This window comes from Arachis hypogaea, chromosome 15, assembly GCF_003086295.3.
Source record: "Arachis hypogaea cultivar Tifrunner chromosome 15, arahy.Tifrunner.gnm2.J5K5, whole genome shotgun sequence".
NCBI classification, from domain to species: domain Eukaryota; kingdom Viridiplantae; phylum Streptophyta; class Magnoliopsida; order Fabales; family Fabaceae; genus Arachis; species Arachis hypogaea.
In genome coordinates, this window is record NC_092050.1 from 154,694,256 (window position 1) to 154,705,515 (window position 11,260).

Sequence of the window (11,260 nt, forward strand, 5' to 3'; positions counted from 1 at the left end):
ACAGTGACAATGACCACAACACCAGGCAAATGCAGTAATTTCAAATCGATTACAGAGACAAAGGCAGATAAAATTATGGAAAATCCAAAACAGAACATAGACAAAAATAAATCAAAACAAGAACAAGGTAGAAAAATGAAATGGTGGCAGAAATAAAGTGAAAATAGAACAAACTAAGGGAAGAAGCTAGACCAGAACAGTGGCAAGGTAGTGTTGCCGGTGAGTTTGGAAGCTCCGGCGTGTTTTCCGGCGACGGTAGCGCCGTTCCTGGCGACTAGAGGCGCAGCGACGAGTCTCCCTCTCCTCCGTCGAGTTCCTCCTCCCTCTCGGCGATCATGATGGCGGCACGGCGAAACGCTAATGGCAGCAACACTCCTCCAGCTTCCCAACTCGCAGACTCCCTCTTTCTCTTGGGTTGACGTCGATGGCAACTTGGCAGCAGCAGAACTTCGGCGGTGAGGCGTAGAGGCAGCAACTCCTTCTGCCGTTCTCTCTTTTTTTTCTGCGTGGGTGTATCTGTGTATGGTGTGAGTTTTGAAAAGAAGGGGGGCTATGGTTGATGAGGAAAAGTAGAAGTTGTTTAGTAATTTAGGGTTAGGTTTGGATAGGAGGAATAAGGGTAATGCAGGAATATTGATAAAATTAAAGCGTAAGATAGTAATAATAGAAAAAGAAGCTTGGGACATTACATTCTACCCTCCTTACAAAAATTTTTGCCTTCAAAAATTAATAGTGTACAAAGTGTTACATGATTTTAGCCTTTTACCAAGCATGAGAAAGAAGTATAATCGGTACAAAAGGTTACAGGATAGGTTTATTTTAAAAAGATGCGGTTGACATTCGTCTATTCTCGTTCCCTTGATAACTCAAATATACATAGCACTTTTCACTTCGTTCGTCAATCTCCTCAAAATACACTTTTACCTCATAATCTCCTTGATTTTGTTGTACATATCCATAGTAACTACCGCCGGTTTTATGTCAAATCTTAGGATTACAACCTTCCGAACTTCAGCATCGATAAGTCGTATCCTAAAGAACTAACGTATCACTTGCTAATCTAGGAATCGCATGTTACCCAAAACAAGCTCGAGTTTACTCAATGGGATTCAAAACTTAGGAAGAAAAAGCAAATAACACAGTTGGTGTTCGCAAGAATGTGGAATGATGTATAAGATTGCAATTAAGCTATACAAAAATAATCCAGAAAGAGTCAATCACATCCTGATAAGAAAATCTGAATCAAGGAATTTTGATAGAAGCAATAAAAGAAGGATGGAGTATTAAATCAAAACAAATTCAAGCTGATCAAAAGAGCAACTAGCTCAGACGAAATGAACACTAAAGTCGATGGCAATGTTCACGAAAGTTTAAGAGAATGATTAGGAACACAATCAAGTAGAGATATGCATAAGCAAAAGGACACAAACAACAATAGAGAAAGCAAAGTAAAACATAAATTAAAAATACGACAACACAATTTAGAATAGCCAACTTGACAGTCATAAAAATTAAAAACAATGTCACAAAAATCAATATGCCTCCTTTCCTGTTCTATAGAAACCTTTAACTAAGTGCCTTTAGATTATTATCATGACCTTGGATATTAAGTAACTATGTCATTATAAAATTTAATATCTCATGACTTTAAATAGTAGATAAGTTATGTAAAGCATGACAGAAATTGTAATTGATCTCCTTGTTGTCCTTTATGCTAAAATTTACATATACATTTAACACATTTTTGTCATTGTTGTAAAATAAAGTTAAATGATTTCCTATAATCATACAACAAGACTTAGTATGAAGTTGCAAATTAAACTCGTATATAAAATAATAATAATAATAATAATAATAATAATAATAATAATAATAATAATAATAATAATAATAATAATAATAAAATAAAACTTAGAAGTACTGACAATTAATACACTAAAAATAATTATAATAATTTTTTTTGCCTTTAACATAATCTAAGCACATAGCAAAAAAATTTTAGAAAATTAGTATGGAATTATATTTCTTGTAAAGATAAAATGCCAAAAAATCACCTTTATAAAATAGTTAATTGAACTTAAAACTTATGAACAAAGGACAAATTCAAATATATATATATATATATATATATATATATATATATATATATAAATATAATATCTTAAGAAAAAAAACTTTTTTTTTATATATATACAAAGTTTTTCACAAATTTCCAACCCGGGTGAGATTAGAAACACAAAATAACATACCAATCAAGAAATCCAAAAGTCTAATTACAAAAGAAATTACCTTGCTTGTTATTTAGAAAATCTCAATGATCTCTATTAATATGTCATATAACCCCATTAACATAACATTTAACAGTAGAACCTCCAACATATGCAACAATTCAAGGTTCAAACCAAAACATAGTTAACTTGCATAAGGTAAAGTAACTTTAAGCAAAATACTTTTTTTTTTAATCATAAATTTGAAAAAAGGAAACAGCTGGAAATCAATAAACAGATTAGGAACTTGTGAATAAAGGATCTTCAATGAAAATCCAAACAATCAAAGCATTGCAAAAGCGCAAGGGTAAAACTTGCTTTGATTAAAACAAAGGTCTATAAAGGAAGGAAGTTTGAACATACAAAGCACTTTTTCATAAGATAAATAATGTTATAGTATTCAAAATCAAACAAATAAAATGCATAAAAAGAGAGAACGAACTAACAAGTATAAGTTCGAAACTTTTGAAAGGTATTGAAAACAATACTCAACTCGGGTGTTCAAAAACAACAAAAAATCTTAGATTTCAGAACATAATTGAAAAACAAATGAATCGTCAGAATTCAATACAATATTTAGTACACAATAAACTAAACTGGTTTGAGTTGTTTTGCACAGCAAGGTAAGGGTATTAATCCAAAGCAGCATCAACCAGTAGAAAACAAAAAAAGAAAAGAAAAAGAAAGCATGGGTTTTGAAAAAGTGATTACTACATAGAAATTTCTATGCACAAAAATTCATTCCCCAGAATTTACATGCTATTTTGAGTCATTTTACCATGAAAAATATGAAGTGCTGTCAGTAACGGAGTAGAAGCAAAATGAGTCAAAAATTGAAATCCAAAAATTTCAGAATCAAAGAAACCCTAAGATTAAAAAGGGAAGAACTTGAAGGTTCCCACAAGAAATAGTGTCCTTAAAAAGAAAGCCACATTCAACAAACAAAGTCATAGCAAAATAGATTATCAAACAAAAAAAAGTTCAACCAAACTTTCAGATCAGAAAAGATCTTCAATTCAACTAACAGATCATAAAAATTTTTTTTGCCACACCTAAACAGAGAAAATTATAATTCCAATCTAGCAAACAAGAATAACACTCCATGCATATATTCGTCATATAGTTCTTCGACCTAAGCAACCGAATAACAGTTTTTAAAATTTTAATTCGAAAGAAAGAATCACGAGTGGTTCAAAATTATGTTGACTTCAAAGATCATCAACATAAGAAGAACAAACTTGTTTTATCGAAATCCAGAACAAAGCATCTCAATCAGCAGCTAAGTGAATCCACAATCCACAAATCCAAATACTATTCAATAAGAAGAATAAGATAATAACTCACAACAAAAACATATCGAATCTTCTAGATAATAGATGAAATCTTGAAATCAGAAACCATAGAAAACAACATGAAGATGAAGAAGATTAAAGCAAACATTCACAAAATCAGAGAAAATTAGAACTAGCTAGGAGAGAAATCGTGAACCGGAACCCAAGCTGAAACCATTACAAAAACACACTCGAGAAGATCTACCAAAGGATATGTCAAGATTGAGTACAAAAGGACACGAGTAGTAAGAAGCGGCAGAGGACGCATGATTTCAATAATCATAAGACAACAATGACATAGAGGACAAAGAGGACATTCCTATAGGCTTTTGATAGTGCCACAATTTATACAAATAGGCGCGCTTCTGTTTATACAATTATGATCCTACAATAGGACACTTGATCCATATTATACAGATTAAACCGAAGCTCTGATACCACTTTGTCACGGTCCAAAATGAGCTGTGACTGGCGCTCAGAAAAATATTCCCTCAGCAAGCCTGACAGATTCGAATATAAGATAAATAAAAATGTTATAAATATTTTTGATAAATTTACAGTTTCTATAATGAATAATTATATATTTTTAACAAAAATAAAATAAATAAATATAGAGGGATCCTTCCTGTGACATATGGAGAAGGTGATGTCTAAGAACTCAACCAAGAACAAATACCCATTGCAGATCATTACCCTTGAATATAAATGCTCACATAATCAAATATTTATTCCTGAAAAATATTTTTAGAAAAATAGAGTGAATTTTGCAACTCAGTGACTAGACAGTACATCTATAATTCACATGAGACCATATAAAAATTATTAATAAAATACTTTTAATTAGAAAATAATAACTTATATAAATAAGTGAATCAATAAGGGAGTTCTCATACAGAAATCAAATCAAATAGTCTACACTTAGGCGGCTCCACCTCTAAGGGTAGCCCTTTCCTCTCGTGTGTCCGTACGGAATAACAGATCCAACGTGTGGCCTACATGTTAGGCTAGCAACGCCCCTGCTAGCTGAGGTCTGAGCCAGATGCATCTAGGTTAACGTCATAACCGCCGTTAACTACGGTTTTTTAATATGAGCCTCCCAAACCAATTCAAAACATATAATTTCAAATATAACAAATTCTTCAGTCTTCAAACATATAATGTATCAAATCAAATCAAATAATACTTTTTCAATCATATTTTCTCAGTCTTAAGGCATTTCAAACATATTTCATAATTTCAAAATAAATAAATACCAACAAATACTTCAATGCTTCAAAAATACATATTCGAATAAAATCAAATATTTTAAAATAATATAAAACTTCTTCAAACATACTTATAATAAAAACATATAGTCTCATGTGTATATTAAAATGAGCTTAACAAGGATAAATATTTAGTTCTAATAAATTGATTTTTAAAACCAATTTAAAATCCCTTGATAGTAATCGTTGTAAGTATAACTAAGTTCAAAGCACCGTATATCAAAATAATTATAGACGTAAAGCCAAACAATTATAATTATACATGTAAAACCCGAAGTGCGAAATTAAAAGGTGAGGAGAGTTGAAGTAGAATGGAACGGAAGAGTACAGAATTTGGACCAAGGCAATGGCAACAACTTCAATTCTCACGATAGCGACAATGATAAGGAAAAGTGGAAGTTGTTTAGTAATTTAGAGTTAGGGTTGGATAGGAGGAATAAGGGCAATGCAGAAATATTGATAAAATTAAAGGATAAAATAGTAATAATAGAAAAAGAAGCTTGGGACATTAGAGAACTAGATGACCAAAAGAACACAATACATAATCTTCTCAAGAAGGAGATTCTTGCTTTGCTGTGGCCAAACTTATCCCAATCTAAAGTCTCAAATCCTCAATTCTAATAATGAACTAAGTGGTTAAATTGATATATTCAAAGTTCAAAAAATTTTTTACATAAATTCTTGGAAGCATTCTCTCCTTTATGGGCATAGAAGTAATTTATAAATAATTTCACAGTAGTAACATCTGTTGCAAAATTTGGAAAAGTATAGAGAATTAAGTGTCTACTAGCCAAGAATTGAACAACTCAATTAATAATTGATTAATTTTGAATTATTTTTTCAAATTCAAAATTTGATTAATTGACATTAATAATATTTTTGAATCAAAACTTACCCTAATTTATTTTCACTCCCACTCACCATTCACCACAAATCCTAATCCCTCTTTCCAATGTCCCACACTACCGCGGTTTTGTCCTCGCGCCGCTAGCGTTACTACAGCACCATCCTCGTGCGCCATCGCCGGTCGTCCTTGTATCCTTCTCTGCCACCTCATCTGCTGTCGCGCAGGAAAGACAGCCACCATCATGCTTTTACTTCACCCTTCTCGCGTCCCATTGCGATTCCCTATCGCTTGCCCAACGCACCCTTGCCGCTCGCGACTCCCCATCGCTCGCTACTTGTACCCCACAACTCTCTATCTGTCGCGACACAGCCACCACCACCAGGTCCCCATTTGCGACGCGCAATCAACTCCTTCGATCCGTGAGACTCCTCCACTCGTCGCAACGCACCACCGCGAGTCCCCCCACTGTCCTCGCAACGCTGTCTAAGACGTCGTCGCCGGCCACCCTGCAGCTCTTCTTCTCCTCCTCCTATTTGGTTTTGAATGATTTTTTTAACTTGTTTTATATGTTTCACTTTTCTACATTTTGGATAATTCTTTTTATTAGTTTTGAATGATTTTTTTTTATGTTTTTTTTTTAAGATTTGGATGATTTTTTTCCTATATTTTGTATGTTTTTTTCTTAAGATTTGGATGATTCTTTATCTTATGTTTTGGTGTTTTTGTATTTGGAGTTTCGAAGTTTTTTTCGGAAAAAAAAATTAGCGTTTGCGTAATAAATGATAAAAGATGAATTAGAGTAAAAAAAGACAATTAATAATCATTAGTTTTATACTTTTTTTTTAAAAAAATTTAATAACCACTAATTAATGATAATTAATATTATTAATTAATATAAAATATAATTTAAAGATATTAGTTGATTTATTGTTGGCTAAACCCTCTTGTTTCCTAATGGGATGGGCAAAATTTCCGTCTTTCATAATCTGAAAATATTTTATTAACTTCAGAACATCATTTCGTCATAGTAATTCTTGGACGAAGACATCGTATGTTCAGCCATCCTCTTCCATATTCATCCCTAACTCTTCAGCAAAAGTCCTTCTCTACAAAGACTTTCGATCATTATAGGATAAATTAAAAATTTTAGAGTAAATATCCTACTCGACCCTTGACAATTGAATTTAGATCCTCTAAAGTTTGAATTTCACTTTAAAGAGGAAAGTGTGATCTTCTACTTTTGAATAGTTTCTCTTTCATATTTATTTTTGATCCCATTTATGAAATCAATGGTGAAAGATCACACTTTATTCTCTAAAGTAAAATTCAAACTTTAGAAGATCTAAATCTTTAACAATTATCTCGAAAGGACAACGAGACCTTAAAAAAAACACCCAATCCGATCCCTGATTTTTTTTGGGACTGATTAGTTCCTGTGCCAAAAAAAATAACATTAACTTTTTTTTGGCACAGAGGCTAATTAGTCCCATAAAAGTAAAACTTAGGAGCCGGATTGGTATTTTTTTGTTAAGGGTCTCGTTGTCTTTTGAAGTAATTGTTAGGAACTATTTTGGGTTTTTTATCAAGATTTTTTATCAAATTTGTTGGTCATTTTAGAGTCAGTTTGGAAATAGCAAAAATTACTTTTTTTTATTTACTAAAAATATTGGTCTTCTACCATCATTTTCACGTAGGTATTTTTATGTAATGATTCATCTTCTAGAAGCACTAACCTTTTACTATAATTTTTACGTAATGTTCACCACCAACAAATGTTCCATCTGAATCACCTACTGCCTATATTCCTTTCAGGTATTTTTTTATCATTTTACCACTTTATTTTTATTATTAAATTTGTATTTAATATTGTGTGTGGTATAAAACCTCAGTTTTAATTTTATTTTTTCACATGTGATTTTATTTTTATATAACTTGTTATTATTTTTATAGTTAGTTATAGCTAGTTTTTTACCCCAATAAAGAAGGAGGAAGTTCTAATAGGAGTAAAACAAAATAAAAACAGCAAAATACATTGGCACACATTTTACATCTGTTTTTTATTTTCACCTACCATATCATACACAATAAAATAGCAAACACTAATTACACAATAATTTTTTTGGCATTGTCATCAAGATTATTGTGAATTAGAATTTTGTTACTATTCACCACATACAAGAACACCATTATGGTTGAAGTGAAATAGAAGAACCAGTTTCTAATGATATTACGTGAAAAAAATCAAATGTTGAAAGCGCTAGAAAAATAAAACTAATAAGAAAACAAATAAAGAATCAATTGCCTAATCGATTGTAATTTTAGTGACATAAAATCAACATTCAATATTAAAAAGTACGTGTTATCATCGTTATTTTAATATCTTTTTTTTTGTGTAAAAAAAATTGTATTTTTAAGTTATTTATCGAAACATTACAACTTTAAAATAATAAATATTTCTATAACTTAAAACCCAAATACAAACTAATTTATTTATAAACTGGACCTTAGTATTATCCGTTAATAAAAATGAAGTCAAATGACAAATAATCACTTTTGTCAAATTTTAAAATTTTTTAAAAATCATTTTATCCAATAACATTTTTCAAGCACCAATTTATTATAATTTGGATCTAAATCTTTCAGTACCAAATTGATACTCTTTAAATATTCAAATTTATTATAAAAAATAGGTTAAACACCAAGTAACAAACCACCATAAAATTGATCATATTTAATATTTCAATGAAAAAGTTTTAGGTTCGAATTTTTTTTATCCTTTTTATTTTATATAATAGATAAATGGGACCTCTAGTCCTCTGCCCAATGTGTATTGAATCCTTACCCTGTTTGATTACGAATTCTGATGTCCAAATTTTATTTCAATACTCTATACTATGCGTGGATTTGCTAAACTTTGATTGCTGTTTTCATTTCATAGTAAAGCAAGCCACTTCATCATCCATTTGTTAAACAAGTTTGTACAAGTGATCTATGTAAAATTGACTTGTGCATTTGAATATAAAAAACAATTTTTTTCCAAATTTGTTCACAAATTACCTCTTTTCTCTATATCTCAGAGTTCTGTCCCCAGATACACTTGCATTATATCATCAAAGTTCTTTGTGGATTTTTTATTGCTTCATCGTAGACGATGGAGTCAATGGACCATAATGTGAAATTGGATCTAATTAGCAACACCATCACTATCATTAAACAGAGTAACTCCCCATTAGAATAAGAATAAGAACTTAGAAAAGATATATTTGAGTTTTTTTTTTTAAAAGAATTTATAGAAAAATAAAAATAATTTTATATTTAAATATTTTATATAAAAAAATTTTTTATTTATCAATTATATTCGAGTATAATAATATAAAAGTATTTGTTAAGGAATTATAGCTCAAATGACATAGTCTTTTCATATTCATTTAAAAGGTTACGGATTCGGATCTCCCTATTTTTGGTAAAAAAAAATATAAAAAATTTGTTTGTTTATTTATTATGTGAAAAACATATTTTTAAAAAAAAATCTTTTAAAAAAAATATAAATTATATCTTCTCAAAAAAGACTTTATTTTTCTAATATTTTTACTTTTCTATTGAAAATTTACTAAATACGCTAAAAAAATAAAAAAAATTATTTTTTCATCAAAAAAAGATTTTATCAACTTAATGACACCAAACAAATACTAAATCTACACATAAATTTATCAAATCTAACTCTTATTGATCTCAAATCAAGTCTAGTTAGATCATTTAAAACCTCAACACAAATAGAAATAAGAATTTAAATCCTTCAGACATGGTAGTAAATCAATGTTCAAATTTTAGCTTGTACAAGTGTCTACATTTGAGTGCCCTATAGACTATAGTATTCAAATAGGATTATTTCAATCCATGCAGTTCAAGTACACAAATCTAGGTTTCTCAGTCTAGAACAATGGTGTGAAATTTTTCTCCTAGTTTTGACCATTCACCTGTGAATTTTGCATGATTACTCTTTGCTATACTCTGTTGATGCCGCAATTGTGGCACTTTTTTCCTCCACTCATCTCTTTGAGCTTTGAGTGTCTTTGCTTCTTCAAATACATCTTTCTTTTTCTGAACAACAATCTTCTTTTCTGATTCACAATCACATAACTTAGCTTTGATGGCATTCATTTCCTCTTCCAGCTCCTTCTTTCTTTTCTCCATCCAATCTAACTTTTGCCTCAACTCCCTGTGCTTGTTCTTGTTTCCTTCCAATCCTGCTTCTAATTCATCAACCCTTTGTAGCTCTGATGCTGTGGACTCAATATTCCTACATGATTCAATGTATTCCACACTGCAACAATTGAACAACCATGAAGCTTCTGATACCAATGTTTCAACTTCTCCTGATATGCCATCTTTTGAAGACAAATTGGATAGGTAATGCAAACTGTTCTTCATGACATTGTAGTTTTCTTCATCCAACAAAACTGAAGCATCATTCTTTGTGATGAAGTCTTGTACTGTTTTCAATGCTTCCTTGGCTTCTTTGCTTGGAGCAGTGGTGGTTGCTGGATCATCATCGGAATTCGGGGAAAGAACATCATCATGTGTCTCAGCATCAAGAGTAGCATAAAATGCTTCCATCTCCACATCATTATCATCTTGAGTTAGAGGAGCTTGATTTATCAAAGGCTCATCAAATTTTATTAGCAAAGTGGTGCTACAAGTTTCTGTGTACATTTTCTGTCCACTATCTTTATCACTACTTGATGGAGTGGTGGGAATTGGGTCATGAACGTTTTCTGTGTTAGCTATGGATGGTGTTTGATATGATTCTCCTACAGCATTTGCTAGATTATCCTCATATGCTAGAGTATATCCAAAACAAAAGAATGTGAAATGATTAGTCAATGCATAGAATAGGGTATTATAGTCAATGTAGTGTTAAACAGAGCAATTGAAGTTGATAAAAAAATAGGATAGAAAACATATGTCCTTGATTTTAGGATTTTCAAAAGAAATTCCAAGAATCAAGAAAAGAGATTAATCTCTTTTGAAAATAGTTCAATTTGCTTTCTAGGAGATGCTTTCTCCAAAAGGGAGACTGAGACCGAGAGACAAAAAAAGGAAGATATAGACTAAATTAAGTCTTTGTATTGTGTTTGGTATAAAATGTACTTAATTGAGTTATGTCTAAATATCATGTTTAGTTTAAAATAAATGTGAAGATTGAAGGGTAGATTTGAAATTTAAATGTTACGTGTGAGTATTTTTGAAAAGAAATGTTAAAAGTTTCAGTTTCCAATCCCAGAAATTTCAATTCTCTTTGGTAGCGTTTGTTTTGAGGTATTGAGATAGAGACTGGGAGACTGAGAGACTGAGACTCAGTATCATATTTGTTGGTTCAGATATTGGTACTAAAATTTCTGTCTCTATCCCTAAAATTTCAGTATTTCAATACCTCCAAAAAGTAGAGACACAGGGGACTAAAATTTTTAGAGATAAAGACTGAAACTTTAATAACATTTTATACCTAAAATATCCTCATTTCAATTAATTAATTCTAATTTTATTCTT